Source organism: Lonchura striata, chromosome Z (assembly GCF_050655825.1).
Source record: "Lonchura striata isolate lonStrDom1 chromosome Z, ASM5065582v1, whole genome shotgun sequence".
Lineage (NCBI taxonomy): Eukaryota > Metazoa > Chordata > Aves > Passeriformes > Estrildidae > Lonchura > Lonchura striata.
The window spans coordinates 82308139-82329956 of NC_140740.1; the positions used below are offsets into that span (position 1 = coordinate 82308139).

The following is a 21818-nucleotide window of genomic DNA, read 5'->3' on the forward strand; positions in this document are numbered from 1 at the left end:
TTTTAACACCTCCAGGAAGGCAGTCTTTAAACAAAATGTTTATACAACAACTAACTTAATTTTGCATTTAGTAGTAGTGATAGTGAAAAATATCTGAACTAGAGGGGAAGGAAATGACCTCTGAGAGGAGTAGTTTGCATTTTTTCCTGCCAGGAGCACTACAAATGACACATCCTATGGATTTATTTGCCATGTTCCTGAGCAAGTGTTAAAAGGTCAGAATTGCAAGCTACATGGAAAATGCACTAGCAATTCTTTACTCTGTTTTTCCTGAGGGTTATTTTGGCTTGCTGGGAGTAATCCTCTTATGAACACAAACTGGTTTGTATGGTCTGGGTAAAATGAAGTATTCTAGATTTGGGTAATAATTCGTTAAGAATCACTGTGAAAGGAGCACTGAAAGACCACCAACAAAAAATCCTTCCTGCCTGGACAAGGTCTCAGTCCTCTGTTCTAGCTCTTGAGCTCATAAAATTCCACTGAGCAATTTTTCTCTCTGAACTGGCCTTGAGCATTCACAGTTTTCTGCAACACTGTTTCTCAGGAACTGGCTGCTGCAGTAGTAGGACACAGTAGAAGACGTGTTTTTAAACATTTTGGATACTCTGAGTAACACAACTAGGGAAGTCGAAAGGAAGGCATGGGGAAATGGAAAAGTTCCTGGCTAAAGCTGATCAATCTATTGTGAAAGAGTTTGTTAAAAGGTTATTCTAGGAAGGAATGCTTGTAAGTCATCAGATTCTCTGATGACTTTAGAAAATATTTTGTAAAAACACAATAAAACCAACTGTGCTGCTACTGACAGTGCATGCACACAGTGTTTCCTTTTTTTTTTGACTTCAGAATTCTGATGCCAGGGTATTTTGGCTACTGTATTTACAAGCTGAATCCATACCTTTGATCTTTGTGGGAAAAAGAAGTTTCTGAGCAAGCTCAGTCTTGTCAAAACAAATTTCCCACTGCCTGATTTGGAGTGGACCATGTTCCTTCCAACTGACAAGAAAAACCCTATATAGTCCTGTTAACAGCAGAAAAACTTTAGTATTAAGCATATATTGGTGGCCAGGTCTTTGACTCCTGTTTAGATGAGCAATTCCACAACTCTGATTACAAAATGAGAGACTGAAAACTTCTTTGTCGTGCTGGGGTTTGAACATCTAACTATGATTCTAAAATTAGAAAAATCTTACTCAGATGCCCTGGCCCTGAAAGAAACATTCCCACCTTGACAGTAATTTAAGAGAACATAGGGATTAAAGGAAAATAGGAAAAGGTGAAAAACTTGTCCAAAACATCATAGCAAACCAATTGCAGATTTAGATGCAAAACTTTGCTCTTGACTTGCAGCCCATACCTTATCTCTTGTAGTCTGTATTTTTCTGAAAGCCTGCTTCTGTAGAAAATATACTTTTTTGTGGCTGGAGGCAACCTTAGACTGGAGGCAACCTTAATTCTAAAGTAGGAAATAAGTGACATGATGTTATTAATGAGAAAGATTATAAGGTCAATAGCTAGTAACAAAGGAAACTAATCAGGTACCGGGTAAATATGAAGTTACTTTTATTGATTTGGTATTTTTTTCAAAAATTGTCCTCTAAATGTTGCCTGGAGGCTACTTTAAGGGGCAGAATTGAAGAACTCAGGATGAATTCCCTTTTCATTTTTTTTACTCAATAGGTTTTCTTTGCATATCAGTTTTATGAAATGCAAGGTTTCCTGCTTTACATGAAATAGACTGCTAGATATACTGATATTCTCTTAGAGACTTTGGAGTAGCAAGGATTATAAAAAATAAATAGTGAAAACCACAACATGTATGGCATTTTTTAAAAAATTTAATGCTCTCACTGTATTTAGATGCCTAAATTCTGTTTCCTGAAACTCAATTTGACAATGCAAAGCCTGAATACTGAAGTATACAGAATTACTGTATAATTAACACCGTAGCTGATAGTGAATGCTTACTAGTAGAACCTCATCTGGTTCTGGAGCCACAGAACTGCTGTCATTATTAGTGGAAGTGATTCCTTTAATATGTCGTCCAACTCAGAAGATATTTTCAATACATTTTTTTTCTTTGAACTTCTGAAATTTTTCAGACTTCCACATTACCAGTCTAATCACAGCTCTTCATAAACACATGTCCCAGTTTTGCTAGAAAGTTTGAATTATCTACACAATAGGATTGTGTGCACTGGAAGTAAAACATTAGAAGGAGGAAAATCTGTAATCTAAATGAAAAAGCATCTGGTTGATTGGCATGAGGCTAAGAGTAAACAAGAAAAAGAACAGGTGTAAGAGATGGTTAAGTTACAGTCCTCCTAGACACCCAGGTCTTTGGCTGCAGTATAACAGCAGTGAACACATGATCCCTACGTGTGTGACCACGGGGGTGCATGTGTGCACTTGAGTGTGCATGCACATTCATTAAGAAGGGAAGGAGCTGCCCCAGGAGGGGCTGCATGCTTGCCTTCACATGAGGAAACTGCCCCTCACAAAGCACTGGCCAGAAGGATCCTCTGACTGTGCCATTATCACAGGATCTGAACCAGAAATTCTCCTGAACCTCCATGCCATTCAGCCCGGTAACACAGCACACCACAGGGAGTTGTCAGGGAGGATGTCTGTCTCTTCTTTATCCAGTATCATCTTTTCCATCCAAAGGGAAAGTAGTTTCTGGTTCCATTCCCACCAAAAACTTAGGAAAGAACTTACAGGGCTTAGCTCCAAGCAGCATTTCCTTCACTGTCGACTGTTACTGACACCCACCTGTGTTGGTCAAAGTATTCTGTGCTACTGGAAAATGCTTCAGTCCTATAAGCTTGAATAATTCACTTGGAAAACATAATTTCAAGTATGCAGTGCCATCTTCAGTGACAGCAATAGGAGAGTATTCAGTGAATATCAGCTTGGACTTTTATTGAAGCTAGTAACAGTAATAGCTGTATAATTATTGTTATAGTAAAAACTATTTTGGCATTTCAGTGAAAAATATGGGAATATGTCAGCACTATAACCACCTGTAAACTGGTAAAATGAAAACATCTATACTTCTATTTAAAACCATGTCCTCATAAGTATATGTGACAGCTTTGGAATACTTGATGCAGACACATATTGTGATAAGACTTTGATATATAGAATGACTTTGATTAAATAAAGTAGTTACCAAGTAGTTTATGGAAACATGACTTTTCATGATTCTAGGTCTTCAGCTAGCAGCAGGACTTGCTGGAGGCTTGTTGGCAATATAGGGCTGTTCTATTTCTTTATCTGAGCTCTGTTTTCTTACAATCAGTAAGAAGATAAGTACAAGTAAGAAGTAAGAAGTAAGTACTTACAATCAGTAAGTAACAAAATGCCAGTTGCTCATGCCAGTGTAGTATCCTAATGCTTATGTCTTATAGGGAAAACAGTTGTAATTAATTTCTCAAATTCAGTCAACCAAAACTATTCAAGGCTTTTTCTGTCTAAAAATTGACTCCTGAATGGGTTGGTTGCACTCAAGTACTTAGATAGTCCCATGGGTGCAGGACAGGCAAGGCTGAAAATATAAAGATGGTGAAATACACCGGAAAGTGTACTGAAGAAGGGCTGTGTGCTCGTAAGATCAGAATCCCTGGACTTATGTGGAGAACCACAGTACTGGCAGACCAATAATTATTATTCTTTTTGGGGTTGTTGCCCATTCAATGTTAGCCTTACAGCAGCAGTAATGTGGTACAGTGCAGTCACAAGAAGATAATTCACCTGAATGAAATACAGAAATAATCCTCCTTGTTGGAGCTGGAGCATATTTAGCTTGTTCAATGAAGAGCAAGGGGATTTTTCTTCTGAAAAGTCAGACATGCCAAAGGACACTTCACAGCAGAAGTTAATACATAACACAGAGAAGCAGATTACTTCTGGAAGTAGTTAGTCAGAGTTGTGCATTACACTGATCTAGCTGTAGGTTTCTGGAAGAGTTGCACAGAATGAGAAGTTTTCTTTTTGCCAGGAACTGCTTCTCAAGGATTTTAGAAAAGATAATGTGATAGTAGTCCTTATAAGCAAGCAAAGCTGAGGCTCCCCTATGTTCTGGGGCACCTTTGTAGGTTCCTCAAAGAACCAAGGGGGAAACATTTGTTAGGGGTCCAGCTGTGTGAGAAGAGGGTAAAGAGTAGGGGGAATAATGCAGGAAATATAGTTGACTGCAGGGATGTGGCCTGTACGGAGAAATAGAGAACATCTCCTGCAAATCTCTTAGCATAACATATAAAGCTGCCTAAACTGTCTGGTTGTGCAATTTTTAAATAATTGACAGTTTTAGCAATGTGTTACACTAAACTTTAGAAAGCACCTCCTTTGCATTAGGAAAACGAATTGCTCTGATCAGAGAATTTCTTTGGTGTAGTTTCTGGAATGTTTAAATTCAGCCACTTCTGTGATGTGCTGACAAAGGAGGATTCCTGCCCCAGGAATCACTGGCAAAGCAGCAGTGGGCCATTTATTATACTGCACAGCTAATATTAAACAAACCCACTTGGCTAAATTAATGAGGGGTGTTGTCTGTAAAAGCTTCAGAGCTGAGCAGGAGATGTCTTGCAAACCTATAACACTTGTTTCCCCAAGGAGAGACAATGTTTTTATGTCAATGAAAATATTTAATGAGCCCTGTACTAAATTCACTGGTTTCTATTTCATCCAACAAACAGAATGACGCACTAAAAGATGAATAAGGCAAATCATCATGTTGGCTGCTTACACTCTGTCTTTTGACAGTTCCTAGTTAGATAATACTTTAATTATTTGTGAAGAAAGGCCTCTCTTGAGTTCTCCATTAGACTGAAAAAAATGCTCCATCTCATCATCCATAAGCAATCTGGCTAGGGCTCCTGGCACCAAGAAATATTTCTGCATTACTTTGGTTTTTGCATATTTATCAGTGAGCCAGCCAAATATCATCTGGCTTCATATAATCAGAGATCAAGGACAAGATCTGAGGGCAGCAGAGGTGTTCTACCTCCTCCCCAGAACTCCTGCAAGCGCTGCTTCCTTCAATTCTTCACACCTAGTTAAGGTTCAGTAATCTTGTATTGCGTGTTGTTACACAAGTGCCGTGTGTCTTTTACCAAACTGATTCTTAGAGCATAGATGAAGACTCCATTCTGAAGAAATGCCTCTCTGGTTTGGACAAATTGTTCCAGTATTCTCCAAAATCTGCAGGGATATCTGAGTCCAGCTTTCAGACACATGAGGTCTGCTTAGCCCTCTTTAGCTCAGGTCAGTGGAGGATGTTCAGCATTCTTTTGTGTGAGCTAGCATTGACATCATAATTTTGATATTCTTTTCTGTCCAAATAGTTTGAAGAGGAGAAGCAGAAGAAAGGTAAAATTATGGGATTAACTAATGTTTCTTATACTCCTCACTCAGTGTATGCTACTTAGGTGACTCTAAGCATAATCGGTCATTAACTCAGGTAAGTTTACCCTTCCAAGTTTGATTGAGGATGTAAATGTATTCCCAGGACAGCTACATGCAGTGAAGTGACACTTTAATAGCAAATTTCCCTGAAACTTGCTTGACTAAAGAGCAGGATTTGCAGTAAATTACACACTGGGCAAGTAATGGGCTGGCTACTTTCTGCTTAGGTCTTAAATCATGATGGTTACATTGAGCCATGAAAAGAGAAAAGATTAAGGCTGTACCTAGCTTAAACTAGGTACCTAGCTTAAGTCACTCAGAGCCCAGAGGCTGGCAGAGTATGGTATTATTCTGTTGCATTCTTTTCAACAGAGTAGTTGTGTAGTGCAGGGTTTGGATGCATTTCCATCAACACAAGGAGGGCTGTGCATGGTATCTGGAAAACTTTTCACTCTTTTCTAAACAAATTGATACCTTGATATGCTAACTATGTTTCAAGAGACAAAACAGAAGGTGATATCAGTGGATCAGGAGTAACTCTTCAAAATGCCTTTGTGAGGGTGGTAAGCTACTGATGCTCTATTAACAAAGAAACTTGCTTGCCAAGAATGCTGCCAGTTCGGCATTTCAGTACTGCAAAGCTGAGGTTCAGCTCCATCAGGCTTCCTACAACCTGCCAAGCTGTGTCTGCTGCCACTACTGGCCTTTGTCTGAAATCTGTGTACTCTGCACCTGACTGACCTATATTAAGTGTGCTTTCTGTTTCTTAAGAGGAGATGGAAGGTGAGGCTGATGCTATCAGAACACAAGCTATGTAAACAAAGGAAAGAAAGTGAACAAACCAAAGTGTATAAGCCAAAAAAGAGTGCAGTAGCTCACCTGAAGCTTGTCCTGGCCTAGTAGCTTTTCTGAGCAGGAATGTACAGAACCATCAGGAAAGAAAGACCATGGGCCTAATTTTGTGTTCATTTCACCCATATTAACATCTATTAACTAAATTATGGCAGGAGCTGGAATGGATTTTTTTTGTACGTGAAGATAGTTATTTGTTGACACTGAAAATAGCTAACATGGCAATGTATGGCAAATATTCACCAGATCATCAGAGGACATCAGAGTGACACAGCATGGCTTGATGCATGCATGCATGCACTGACATATGCAAAGAAAGTGCTGCTTAGGATGGGTCTCATATTTGACTTCAAGTATGACCTAATATAAGAAATGTAACTATTCAGTTTCAGTCTGAGCCTGGATGGAGAGATCCTTCAGCTTTTTAGTGCTCATTACTTTTGAGAGGTTTCCTTTACTAGTCAACCCTCAGCTTACAGAAACCTATTGCAATATACAAAACCCTTGTCTGTGTCATCTTTGTCATTATTTCTGTGAATACCTTTCAAACTAGATTTAACTGCTTGTGAAGAGGATCTGGGCCTTGCATCCTTCAGGGTTACAACACATTGAGCTGCATCCCCAGAGACTGCCTTGGGTCTGTTCCCTATTTTACATGGGCAGGATATGCTTTGCAAAATATTAAGCACTGGAAAGTCACCTTTTAATTCACTTGTGCCAAGAAAGAACTTAATGTATGAGGTAGCCTGTACTCAACACATCCAGAGACAGATGCAGCTAGCCCATTCTCTAGTGATTTTTATAGAAAAATTGGGGCACTTTTAAGCTCAAAAGTGAAAATTTGCCTGAATGTCAGGAAACTGAAACTAAAAGATAAGAAGCTTAAACTGTGAGGGAGAAAACAGAAATTGACAGACTGGGTACAATTGTCCCTTCCTCCGGGCTGTCCAGGCAAATATTTTCTTCCATTCATCTGTGCACAGTACAAGTATGTTGGTCACTAAAAAATATTTCCCAATTCTGAATCTTCATTCAGAATCTTCTGGTTGACTCCCAGAATTGCACAGTTCAAGTGAAGGCTCAGATTTTGTAGTGCTAAAATCACATTGACATAGGCTCCTAGATCCATGATTCTCAAATGCAATGAGAAAGGTGTTTCAGAAAAAAGCATATCAAAAGGAGAAGAATCCTATAGCCTTAAGCTTGATCACTCTATCTGACACACTCCCAATGGACATGTGAAATTTGATTTGCCCATCAGACCTGTGAAAATGAAGTGATTTAGAACTATAAATGCAGTGCAGTTTACCCAGATCACTGTCAGAGCTTGCTTAACTGTCCTTGTCTGAATTGCAACCTTGATCTGCTTTTCAGGGTCTATTTCTTTCTGGTTTTCTTCCTCTTCTCCACATCACTGTGGCACATTCCAGATCAAAGGCAAACAAAAACTTGGATAAGCACTGGGGACTGGGAGTCAAAAACACAGTGGTGAAAAGATGACCTGTGAAATCAGTTTCTCAAAGGCTCTGAGAAGGAGGTGTTGAGCAGCTCCAAATCTGGTGTTTCAGGTTATTTCTGGTGATGAGGCAATGCCAGCTGGTGTACAGACTAGGTCAGTTCTCCCAGACATGAGGAAAACTAAAAAATTATGACTGGTGTGTGCTTATATCAGGTGTGTGCTTGCTTAATCACTGAAAGCATGAAATAAACATGCTTACAAATCAAATTATCTAGTCTTAACTTCTTGACTATTAGCAGGGAGATTCAACACTTTTGGGCACTGCTTTGCAAGCATCTGTAGCAGCAGCATTGGGATTAAACCTGCTGCACACTTTAATCATGTTTGAGAGCCACATGAATCTGATGTAAGTAGAATTTTAAATTCCAAGTCAACCAGAGAAACATATCCTGTCCTCAAGACACAGGCTGGTACCGTGGTGACTCTGAGTTGTCTCTGATTCCTGATAGTTTTTGGTCCTGCAGTGAACAGCCATTCTAATTACTTCTGGCAGGTTTGTATCCTCATCTAAATATAGTTAACTGATTTGCTAAGGCATCTGCTAATTTAAACAAATAGTAATTAATAACACTATTTAAGTGTGACAATTTTAGTGATTATTCTTAGGTTCAAAGAAGGAAAAGTAGTTTGCAATGTCTAAAGGGTCTGCATGACATCTCTTGAAGTGGCAACAAGCAGCTGGGAAGAATATTGGAAGGTGGTCAACCAATTTGTCACTCAGGGTGAGGCCTCTGACACATCAGAGAGCTCTGGTATGACAGCAGAGCTTGTCTTCCTGCTGCCCTATCAGACAAGGCATCACAAACAGAAGCTTGTAAGAGCTTTATACAGGTGAAAGTACACTATGACAGAAGAGCACAACTTCTGTGGTTGTCATAAGATCAAGGTCTACAAGTCAAACGAATTTTCCAACATGTCCCATATGTAAAAAACCATGGAAGTTATGTGGTGAAAACTGTCTGCTTTCTTGCAGAAAGCCAGACTTATGTGCATGAAGGGAGCTGTCTATCATAAAATGATCTCATATGCACAGAAAAATGTTTTCCCAGCTCTGGCAATTCACTTAGTAGGTATGGGGCACAGGAGGATATGGTATCAGTATCTAAGCTGTGCATAAGAAAATGGTCCAGTTGGAAGAGAACAGCATGGTGACCATGTTCATAGTGAGTATTTCCCACACCAGAGACAGAAAATGTTTTTATCCCTGTCTCAAGCCACTTTTTCATATGAATAGCAACATGTAGCCTTCCTTTCATATTTCAGTTTGTACCAAGATGTATGCAAACTGTAGTTCATTCAGATCTACTGTGAACAATATTTGTTTTGGTTCTTTTTGCTGATTTTGCACTTCATGAAGAGCTAAGATAAAGGATTAGGAAGCCTCTCCTACATGGCCTGCTAGAGTAGAAACCTTTTGGGGCAGAGACTCTGTACAGACCTGCATTAACCATATGACCTGCTTCCTCTTCTGCGGACAGCATACTTTCTCCTTGGAAGGGCTGCTTCACAATTACACTGGTGTAACACTTGATTTTCTTAGAAATAAAATAATTGGAAGTAAGAAAGAATTGGAAAGAACCCCATGCCTCTTTTGTGCTGGACCATCAAGCATGGGAACATCTTGGCTTCCCTTCTCATTTTGATGGGCCTCATCTGTTACTTTTTGAATCAAACATGTATGAACATCAGTGACATACTGTTAAGTAGGTGGCAGCATTGATTAGTCCTTTGAAACACATAATTTCAGAGCCAGAGGTTCATTTCCATGTGCATGTGGTACTTGGCTCACATTTCTTCATCAGGCACAATATATAATATCTCAAATGCTGTTTAAAATTACATTAAGGTGCTGGTAAAACATGTTTTTTCTCTGTTTTACCTCTCTCCAAAGAATTATTCTTCCCAGTTTCCCTGAACACAGCCTCCTCCACATCTAGGGTATATTTGCCACTGTTTTTTGTCATGGTGAAAGACATGCAGTGACCATTGGGCAGGTTGTCCAACAAGCCAAACTCTATTCCCAGTTCAGGACATATAATACTTTCAAGGATTGTTCATTGAATTGTGTCATTCAGTGTGGGGCAGAGTCAACAGATGCCAAGCTTGGGCCAAAGGTGGAAAGCAGGGATTAAGACCTGGCTTATCTTTAATCTTTTCCATGAACTGTTACTACATGGAAATCCAGTGCATAGAGGTTAAAATGATTAAACCTCATGGCTAAGCAAAGTCTCACAAAGACAGCTTTATGATTCTGAGAACTGCAAGAGACATAAAACAAAGGGTAGTGGTTTAAGGGTGGGTTGAATATGCCTGGATACTGTAAATCTACAAATGTGGGCTTTACTTGGGTTAAATATTTGGGATGATAAACCAGTGCAGGCTATATGTAGCACCACTTTCTTCCAGAGCTCTTGTGCCTACACAGCTCAGTAGCTGGTCTGGTCACACAGCTGTCAGAGGAACTCCTGGTTTGAGTGAAACCTATCTTCAATCATGTGGCTTGCAGTTACAATAATCTATTGTACAGGAGCAGAATTAAAATTGATGAAGCGAAAAAGCAGCCAGCTGAGCATAAGCCTCCCAATAAAAATGAATAGCATGCCTGAGTCTTAATATCATGACCTTTATAATATGGCTAGGTGTATTAAATTAGCTTGATGCATCAGAATTTCCTACCACTGCCTGATCATAGTGTCCTGACCTCACCTTACTATGCTCTGAAAATTTAATATCAAGCTGCAAGGGTTAACAATGTGGTAGCTCCACATACCACCAGGACCTACTCAGGCAGGACTCTTGCCCTCTCTTGAGGTCCAAAATGTATACTCTATTCCTCTCATTTTTTAACCTCATGCAGCTGAGGTTTCTTGGATTGGGGCTTTTTTTTTCCAGAATCCAGATGCATGTATTGGAAGGGATCTGAGTAAACACTTGCAGGTAATGCTAAGATATAAGCTCCCCTTTCAGCCCAGGAAGAAAGCAGTTTTCAGATTATAATGTTTGGATGTCTGCACTTCTATATGCTTTCATTGAGTTTATGTTGCGGCTGTTGAGATGTGTCCATGTTTGCTTTAATAATTATGAGTGAGCAGGAAGGCAAGTGGAAAGGACTGACTGCAACACCTAGGGATAGTTTGCTAGTTTAAACCAGAATGCAAATCAGAAACAAATAATTGCTGCACTTGAAATGGAAAGTTTCAGGCTTTGTTACACTATCCTTGGACCATTTCTCACTCTGTCTAATACAAAGCAAAGTCCTAGTGAACATCCTTACTGTGTGTTTTTTTGGAGTTTTTTCTGGAAGTGTGAGGCTACGACCTTGACTATTGTTGTTCAGAAAAGAGAACAATATGCCTGCTACTCTTTCACCTAACCTCTGTGCAGTAATAGGGTATTTAGTTTTATAGTTCTGTGGTTACTTCTATCAGAAAAAGTGACCCTGGAATAAAAAATTCCAGAATGTGTGTAGAAATTTATAACGGTGCATGGAATTCCCTTCTGAGTTACAGCCCCACTGTGCTAAGCCATTCTGGCGCCAAGAAGCCTAGACACAGTAAAGGTGCTGACTCAAGGGGAAACTTCTAATGGTGGCTGAGATAGAAGCAAAATTTTGGGTCTTCAGCATGCTGGCTTGCACCCAGTCTTACTCAATTTTACAACTTCATGGAGAAAAATGATGAATTTCTACTGCATAAAAAGACCACACCGGCTTAAGGTTGTGCATGGGTTTAATGCAGGCCTCATATGGATGCCCAAAGGAATAAAAAAACCCTACAAAAATAGTATTTTGTACTGTGTTAATAAAAGCAAAGCAAACAAGGCTCAAGCTATTCTTTTTCGTAGTCCAGATTAATGTGAATGCTTTTGAGCAAAATAGTTGGAATTTTTCTCAGTGGCAGTTGAGGCATAGGCTAGGAGCTTCATGCTTGTACAGTGAACTTTTTTTAGGTAACATGTCAGCTTGGGAGAAAATAGGAAGATATTAATACATAGCTCAAAAACTCAATTAAAAGGGTCACAAAAGGATTGCTCTGTGCCCAAGATAGCTTAAAATACGTGTTTGTTATTGGCAGCACAACACCTTCCACACACAGAAGCAAAGAGCTGGAGTTTTGCTGCTCATTTTCCAGACTTCTTTGAAATTAGCATGAGAAACATGACTGAAAACTCCCAAACTCCAAGAAAAGTTCAGCATGAACATATGAAAAGTCCTGCCAGATCAAGAGGATCTTTAAACACTTCAAAGTGCATGCAGTAGTGCATGCTTTCCATGATGTGATAGAAACTTCTATATCTTATTAGATGAGAGGGACTGGACAGTGCTAGTGACATCCCATACTTTGATTTGAGCCCATCCTAGATTAGTTTTCTGTTATAATATCAAAAGATTTTATCAATTGCAACTGAGCACACAGTTTGCAGCAAAGCATAGTTCTTTTTCTTTATCCTTATTTCAGTACTACTAAAAAAAAGAAAAGAACAATAGGGTTTTAATAATATTCTAGAGGCCATATTACTAGTTTGGATACAAAGTGTTGCGCGTGATCAGCATGGATTCGCCAAGTAATCTTTACTGACCTGGTACCTTCCACAACAAGTTGACTGACTTAGTAGACGAGGGGAGGGCAGTTGTTGTTTTCTACCTTGTCTTCAGTAATGTTTCCATCACATTCTCCTGTAACATAAATGGTGGTCTGGATGAGCCAACCTCATCGAGTCTGAGACTGAATAGGCAGGCTCAGAGGTCAGTGGTCAGTCACACGGGGTCTAGTTGGAGGCCAATAACTAATGCTTCATCCCAGAGGTCAAGTCTGGGAGCAGTCCTGTCCATTTTCATACGGTCTCCATGCTGGGGCAGAGTGTGCCCTCAGCAAGTTTGGTGATGGTTCAAAACTGGGAGGGCAGCTGATATACCAGAGGGGTGTTGGGCCTTCCTGAGGGTCCCTGACAAGTTGAAGAAATGGCTTCATAAGGAGCCTCGTGTAGTTCAAAGCAAGTAAGGACAAAGTTCTGCACCTGGGAAGGAAGAAACCCAGGAACCAGCACAAGCTGAGGTCCACTCAGACAGGATAAACCCTAGAGTAAAAAGATTCAGGTCTTGTCACTGAAAACCGGAAAATAAAACTCTCAAACAAATTTGTTAGATTAGAAAGCCAACACTACTTACTAGCACTGCTGGATGCAATATTCACTGCTGGAATCTTCTTCAAAATATGCATGGTAAGGAAGCTATCAGACCAGGTTATATTCCTGAAACCAATACATATTCATCATATTTTTGGATACATGCATATATGCTAATTATTTCCACAGACTTATTTGAATATGGTTCCAGATCTTCTAATGAATCTTTTCTCATTGTGACCATCTCAAATATGTCATCAAGTAATAATGTACTTCTCTGATCATTCTTTGCTCTGACATGCAATCCTTGTTCTCAAAATTAAGACATCAGCTAGTACATATTAATCACTAATACAAGAAAGTAAGGAAACTTTAGCTGGATAATTACTTACTAGTCACAGGTGTAGGGGACAAATCTAAGAATTGACCACAAATCTACACTAATTACACAAAATACACTACATTGCTAAAGTTAAAAGAATCTTCCAACATCTTCCCCACTGCTGTATGGATTTCTTTCAGAAATATAAGCCTTTTGGAAATGGTTCTGGTGTACTCCAAGTTGATGATTAAATAGCCATGTTCCCTTGAAGCAATGGAAGTTAATGAGTTGATTGTGAACTTTCCTTGCTTGGAGAAATTTTAAAGACATCTGGACACAGAGAGGGGATGTTGGACCGGTGAACTCCAGATATCTCTCTTAACTTCAGCCATTCTATGATCGTTTATATACAGTTATGTTTTGTCTTGTCAAGTTAAGAAGTTTATGGGAGCAGCTTATTGATGCTCTGATAGGCTTTGGAGTAATGCATCTTTCTTGCATTTTACTGACTGTGCATAATCCTCTGAATTAATTTATCCTCTAAAGGATATATACATATGTTTTTGTTTTACAGCATAATCTTCAGACAAAATGTAAAACTGGGACGTTTCCCATCAGTTGTTCCTTAGCAAAAGTACCGCTGATAAAATACTTCCTAATATCAACTCAGACATCTAAAAATAATTCACTTTTTGCCTTGTTGAAATGCAATATATTGCTTTATTCTTGTTAATCTTCAATTTCAGACAATTTAAGGCATGGTGACTCAAGCAACTTGTCCTCTTTGCTATTTTAAGTCTAAGAACAGGTGTATTCGTGCAACAATGAAGCAATGACTCATGTCTGAAGCAAGGCATTTAGGGTGTAATTCTTAAGTCCTCTTTTACCAGTCAAGGAGACATTAGTGTGAAGAGACAGAATCACAATGCGAAGGAAAATTGGATCTTTATCAATCAAAGCTGGAGGAGTAAAATGAAGTAATTTTTTTTTAGGTGTTCATGTGGTATGTGAATAAAGAGACAATTTGCGAAGTTTAAATACGGTTCAAGGGAACTGGACACATTCTTCCACCAGGTAAGTCAAAGCTGTGTTTTTGAAGGACTGTTTGCAAAATGGACCACTGTGCACATGGTGGAAGGTACCTGTATTTCTCACTCAGCCTCAGGGCAGTCATTAACATGAAGCAGCTTCAGAAAATACCCCTTATTATGCAAACATAATGCACCTAGTGAGGGCTTGGCTCCAGTGAAATTCATTCAGAGCAGAGAAGCTTGGAGGACAAGCAAGCAGATCTTAACAAGAGCAAAACATTTGCTTTCTGTCTGTATTCAGCAAGCAGCTGCAGATTCCCTGTGGCACATTAAAAATGCTCTATTTATACATGCCAACAATACTAGCAAATTCTGGAGCTTGCTGGAGCATCCTCACTATATGAAAACAAACTTGTTTTTTCAGTGACAGAAGAAAGATGTGAAAATGGGAGCTTTCATCATAATCATGGGGGTTATTGCACAACTAAACTGTTCTTCTAAACTACTATTTCCACACAAACAACTAATATGCAATTGTGAAGGCAAGTGTCTTAGCGGAAATAGATCCCTCTGTTACTAAAATGTTGCCTTCTTCCTTTACTGTAGATTTTATTTTAAGAAAATTGAAATGGATAAATTCTTATATCTCTTAATGTAATTTTAAAAGCATTACCATTGTATTAGCTTTTCCTCATATCTGCTTTTCAAATGTAGCTTATATTTTATAGTAGTACCGAAGCTGCAATCAAGGGCCTGTTCTGCTGCCTTCACTTTTTTTTTTTATACATTGAAATTTTTCTGTTTAGAATGGGTAACATTTTTGATCTCACCTCCTCAGATACATTACACCAAATTTCCATACACTTAATACTTCCAACAAATGGAAATTTTCTTCTTTACCGGTTCACCCAGAACAGATGCTGCATGTACATCTGGCCAAAAGTCAGGGTCTGGAGCTGCTCTCTGATCCCAGTAACACCTTTTCTTTGTTCTTAGTTCTACTCTTCAACAATCTAATCCACTTTTCTTCTCCTTTGTGAACAGATGCAGTCCTTTATGTTTGTCTTGAAATGGTTGGAAAGAATGACCACTTTGGCAACAATACTTCATTGCAGACAGTGATATCCCTAAATTTTTTCTACTTAGGAAAGTGCCCAAAGAACTTAAGTGGTGGCTTTCTGACCTTGTGGGTACAGCCTGGGGCTGCGCTGCAGAGCCCTCTCTCTAGGCTGATATAGATTTCTTTTTTCCTAGAAGCAAACTCAGCTGTGCCTGTGGAAGACCACAGCCCATACTGCAGACAGGCAGAGGGACACAGCAGCAAGACAAGCATTTTGAAAGAACAGGTAATTATGAAGTTGCCAGAACATTTTGCATCTATTTCTGCAATGAAGAAGCCTTTCAGGCACGAACATTGAGAAATCAGGGGAGTTCTTCAATAGCAGCCTGTGAACAAGACTTCAGTGAATTTGAGTATATGGGAGGAGCCTGGATTATTCCACTATTTGAGCTAAGTGGTGATAAAAACTGGGCACAAGGTGAAAAGATCCATTTGTAAGATTAGGCTTAATAAATCAAATTCTGGGTTTATTTGAAAGTTGTCTTGAAGCTCATTTTTTTAGCTAAAGCAATAGCCATATACTTTAGGGGGAAATACTTTCTCTTTCACCTTCTAATAGTTGATTTGCACTTCAAATCAATAATTCAGATTTAATTCAGCCTATCATGACCTAATTAACTTCTTTATATTGAAGACCAGGTCTGAATATGTGATATGCTTTGCCATGTTGAGGGCTGGCTGTTCAGTCTCATGGTTTTTCCTAGCTAGTTTTATCTGTCATAGCACTTCCCTTTTCCTTCATATGCCTATGCATCTTCCTGAAAGATTTTCCATGGAAGGCTCTCACAAGCACTTAAAAATTCAGATAGATTTTATCTATCCGGTCCATTTAACATGTTTGTATTATGTGGCACAGTTTTCCTACATGGAAATGGATAGTTTTTGTTTCAGATTATTTCATATCAATTATTATTATTTCATCCTGAGTGGTTTTGTAACACATTAGGCTTCAATGTCCTGAAAGCAGACTGCTCACCCTTTCTTTTTCTTGGAAAAGGAAAAAAAAAAAGACAGTTTTCTGAGAGCATGGAAACATTCCAGCAATGTTTTTTGATAACTAATGATGTTTTTTTGCTAACATGCCCCCTGAACATTTACAGGAGCAGTACAAACAAAAACATCTTTAGAAATAGTATTGTTTGAAATTCTCTCACAAAAGTGGAATGTTTAAAAATTATTTTTAATTTATAATTGATTTTGAGTTTTATTCCTGGCAATTGATATATTAATCAGAAATGGGCAGAGCAGCAAAACTGAAACAGAAATATGAATTCTGTTGAACTCACTAGCAAAATTAAAATACTTGATGTCTTTTTTTTTGCAAAAAATCATTACCTAGAAACCCTTACCCAACTCTAGTTGTTGGAGATGATGGCTCTATGACTCTGAAAATATAAAGCATTTCTCGCAAATATCTCTTATTTTTGTTGAAGTACACCAGATTTTGAAAAAATGCCTAAATAATTTTTTGTTTTAATCAATTCTATCAAGAAGTAAATTGCAAGACACAAAATCTATTCCAATTAAGGTGACCATTGATTAAAAACTCAGCTCTATGCTCCATGAGGGATTAAAATCTTGACAAAAATGTGATGTTCCCACTAATTAATATGGGGTTTTCAGCTTTTACTTCATTGTTAATTTCAAGTATTCCTAAAGAGGCTTTGGCTGAGAACTGAGACTCTCTAGACATGTGAGTATGCTAAGCAGGCTGTGTTTTGGGAGACAGGCTGAAAAATGCCACTCCTGTCCCATAAGATAGTGTTGCAAAGTGGAGAACCTCATTGCAAAACTCATTTTCTGCTCAGCACCAGATGTCAGCAGAGCTTTAGGTAGCTGGCTTACTGTCTAGCTTTTCAGCATGTATGTGAAACGTAACATACTAAACCAGATCTACACTTACATGACAACCTCTTGGTTAATTACTAATGTGTGAGGAATTGCTGCTCTCTGTCCTTACCCAGATGTCCTCTTGTGTCCCAGGTGTGAGCAGCGCAATTATTTGTGCTGCACACTTCCATCCTCCTGCTTTGCTTCCACGGAGATGGCTCAGGCACAGTTGTTAATGGCTCTCTCTGCAAGAGGCATTCTGCTGCCAGCAAACTCACTCAACAGCAAGTAATGACTGCTTTTTTTGTTTGGTTTGGTGGGTTGATCCTGGGCAGCAGCTAAGCTCCCTTCCAGTCACTTCTCACTGCAGCTTCCCAGTGGGATGGGAGGAAAAAGCAGAACCCAAAGCAAATCAAAAAAGCAGTTATGGGTCAAAGTGAAGACAGTAATGGGTCAAAGTGAAGACAGTAAAGAGGAAAATTATGGAAGAAAGCAAGTGATGTAAAAGCAATTCCACACCTGCCCAGGAGCAAAGTGGTGCCCAGCCTACACTTGGCTACTTACAACAAGACTTGCCTCCCCTGGTTTTCTTGCAGAGCATAATGCTGTGTATTATGAAGTATCACAATTTGTCTTCTAAATTAGAAAATAATAATATGTACACATATGAAGTTATCGCTGTCGAGGCAGGATGGGAATGAGGAGAACTCTGATTGAGAAGGCTGTAACAGTAAAACTCCTCTTTATTCAAAATACACTACTCTTTTATACAGAGCTCCACAAGGACCAAATCCATTGGTTCTGAAGTGAAAACAACCCACCAGCATTGGTGCAGAGTGCTTGATGCATAGTGATAGAACTTAACTATAAACAATGTGAAAAACAAGAGAGATAAAGAATTATTTACATTTTTTCCCAGCTCTGTCCCAGGCCTCTGCCTGGACAGAAACTCTCAGTTTCTTCCTTTGACTGAATTTGAGTCCCACATAAAGTGTTTGCACTCTTTTATTATTAAAACTGCAAAAAGTATTGCACTGTTTCCCTTACAATTCTGCTTGTATAGGTCAAGCAATATAGTTAGCTGAGACTAATCGCAGTTGAGCCTCTAAGGAGGCAGAAAGACAGAAGGACAGAGTCACGTGCTCTCTGAACTTAGGCAAGTGATATCAAAATAGAACCTGACAGGCATGATAATTTCAGACAACACACATCTTTGACTAGTGTATAATATTTTTTTTCAAGAATATAATGCAGTTTTCTCAAGCACTGTATGAGATTAAAGGCTCTGTATAGAATCATGGGAGCATTCTCAGTTCCACTGAAGTCCTTAGGGGCCTGATGCAAGTCTTTGCTGATGCATGCAAGAACCTTGCCCAGCTGTGAATTTAACTCCTGTTGTATAAAGCACTCTCAGTCCCATTATAAACCAATGTTGTTTTAGTTTCAAAGAAAGTGACAGAAGCAAAAGAATGTTTCTGCATTTTCCCTGTATCAAAGGATTTTAATGTAACTGAAAATTATTTTTTTTTTGTTTTGTTTTCCAGATATTTGGACTCTTATTTATATTTAGATGCTTTCTGTGGGAGAAAAAGAGTGATATTACAACATAAAGGCTAGAAGCATGGGTGCATTTCTCTGCTTCAAAGCAGTCAGAGGGAAACCATTATATAGTCAAACATGCATACTGAAAGGCAGTGAATCCAAATCTCCATGGATGGGAAACCACACAGTGTTTACTTGACATGAAGGCTTTAGGGAAAAAAAAAATAACATACCAGGAACAAACTTTGAGGAATTAACTTATACAAACTCACGTAAGCACAGTAAATAGGACAGATTTTCATCAAATGTAAACATTTAAGTATCATATTCAAGCAAAAAGATAGTGGGTTTGGTTCCCCTAACTATTTTGTAGCCAACAAAAGGAACAAACATGACAGGTCCAGTTGCTCCCTCAGTTGCACACAGCAGGTCAGCTTTGCTTCTTGTCTCCTCTTACTGTTGCCATTAGTCATTAGAAATTTGCCTTTGATGGAAATAGTAGAAAATGCCTCTTTTTTCTTCTTGGAAGTTTATTTTTTGTCTGCTTCTCCTCTTGCTGAAGCATCTCAATAAGAGGTGCTTGTTGGAGGGAGTTTTTCTGGTTGGTTTATTGTTTGTTTCTTTGGTAGAGGTTCAGGGATCTTTTGGGGTTTCTTTCAAGGAGACACCCATCTTTTCTAAGTTGAATTCAGTGCTAACAATATATATGAGCAACTCCTGTGTATGTGTTAAAGGTGTGAAACTGCCCTTTTCCTTTTTCTGTAGGAAAATAAACAAGGGGATAAGCTGTTGCTGAACTGAGTTGCATGGAGAGAAGAGAACATTTAGTGTTGTCACAATTTGAGAAGACTCTTGTCCATTGTTTGGTTTATGGATTTATGGATTTCCACCTCCAGCAAAATTAACAAGAAAACATATTATTTTTTGTGCCATTGCAATATATGCCTCAATCTGAAGAACACTTTTGGAAGACTGTGGTCTACCATGGTACCATATTCACACATGGACTTGAAATGAGCAGGAGTTTCCATTTTTGCCTGCTCTACATCAGTCCCTTTGAAAAGTGATAAGCAGGTCAAAAGTGCTGCAAAACTTCAAAACCAGAACAGATACTTTGGAAACTGCACTTCTACAGCACAGTATTCTTACAGTGATATCAATGTACAGGAAAGGTGGGGATAAGTTTAGATTCTCAAAAGTGAGCCTTTGTTTTGTGGCAGCTATAAAAACTGAATGTGTGTTTGCTTCTCTATTGCAAAAGAATAAAATAATACTAGAATGTTGTCTCTTTTAGTAGTGTAAAATATTACATCTGAAAATGAATTTTTTTTCCATTTTGCAATGGGAAAGGAAAAGACAACATGCTAAGGAGAAATTACTCTCTCTGTTGCATTTTGTTCTGTAATCTTTTAGAGTAAGAGCCTGTGCATCCTGGACCAAGCAAATAAGATATCTTTGTCAAGGCAAGCAAAAATACTTGGATTGGAGCTCCAAAAATTGACAATTTGTTGAACCTGACACTTCTAGGATTCATGTCCAATGGATTATCTTTAGAGGGGATATGGAAGTACACATGGGTGAGACTGCTGATTGCTCAGCAAGGGGCCTCACTTGAGACAGAGTGCTTCAAGCAGTCAAAACTCTCAAGTGTCAACACTTTCCAAGGTGCCCAGGATGCTACCAGAGCGGAACCCTCAGTGCTAGTGAAAATATGCAATGGTCTTGGCTGAGCTTTCTCTCCCAGCTCAGGGGCAGCAGGAACTCCTAAGGGTTTGAGATGAAGCCACCAGAGGGAGATCTAAGGCTGCAGACATTTGAGCTGTGCCATCTGCTGTCTGCTGGTAACGCCCTCATCACCATCTGTGTTGCCATGTCAAAGCTGAGTCAAACTAATTATTGTGGCAAACAACAGCACCATTAGGCCACCAACACTTGCCAAAGATTAACACTACTAGTTTAACCTTGCCTCTGGCATAGCCAGTGCATATAATCCCAGGGACAAAAAAACGAGAAAACCCAAAACCAACGCAACCCTAACCAAACAAACCCAAACAAAATACCACCCAACAAAACAGCACTCAAACAGAATTCTTGTTGTTGTTTTGCAGATCTATGCAGCCTGTTGGAGAAGTTTACAAATTTGTTTTATACCTATTACTGCCCTATTTGCTTCAAACTGAGATCCAAGAAAACATTAAGTTTCTGCAAATATTTTGGCATGGGCCTTTGGAATAATTCTAATGAAGCTCAGCCTTCTGGGTGTTTTTCTTAGAGTGTATTGCAGGGAATTCATGTTTTGAAAAAATTCCATGGAACATTTCAAAGTCAATTCTACATTCAAAATAATCCTCCGAAAGCAAGGATACAGACTACAACAAAAACATTTAGTAAACTGATCATAAGAAGCTGATTCAGGCAAACTCTTTCTTAGATTTTTGTTCACTACGGATGTTCTTTGTCTTTTTATTCTTTGTCTTTTTCTTTTTTATGTCATCCCTAGACCATTCCTAATCATAGTGTAAAATGAGGAGGCTAAATATAATAATGAAGTAAAATAGGTGATAGGAATAAAGTAACAAATAAATAATAAATATAGTAGCAATGAAGTTATAAGCAATAAAGTAAATGCAGCTGCTTGAAAAACCCAAGCTACAGTTGTTAGTAAAGATTTCTGCTCTGGACCAGAATGAAAACAAAACCCAAAATATGACAAAGTTAATGTGAAAAAATGTTGAACTATTTTGACAATTTTCATTTTAGTAATTCCAAATGAAAGTCTTTTCAGGCTGCATCAGCAACAAATTGTACTCCTGATGCCTTTTCCATTGTTGTCTCCTTTCTAATCCTGCTGTCTGACTATGGGAACCCCTTCGATAATACCTCAATTTGTCCGTGATTTTAAATTATCCTGTCTGTGTTAGAGATTAAGAAAGAAAAAGACACAAAATCTTGGAGTTAGAACCTGTGACTGGCTGGTAAATAACCTTGTCATATGGGATACTAAGGGGAAAAGGAAACCTGTGAACAAGATAGGCAGAAACACAAAAATGACAGAGAAATGTAACTGTGATTAAG

General features: G+C 38.7%; 1 long non-coding RNA gene across 1 annotated transcript in view; it reads left to right on the forward strand.

Annotated features, from left to right (window-relative positions):
- Window positions 1-20025, forward strand: part of LOC146763908 (uncharacterized) — a 61068-nt gene extending 41043 nt beyond the window's left edge. Inside the window, exon 2 of the long non-coding RNA XR_014951036.1 lies at window positions 14213-20025. This is a non-coding gene — a long non-coding RNA (uncharacterized LOC146763908). The remainder of the gene's footprint in view (window positions 1-14212) is intronic.
- The last annotated feature ends 1793 nt before the right edge of the window (window positions 20026-21818 follow it).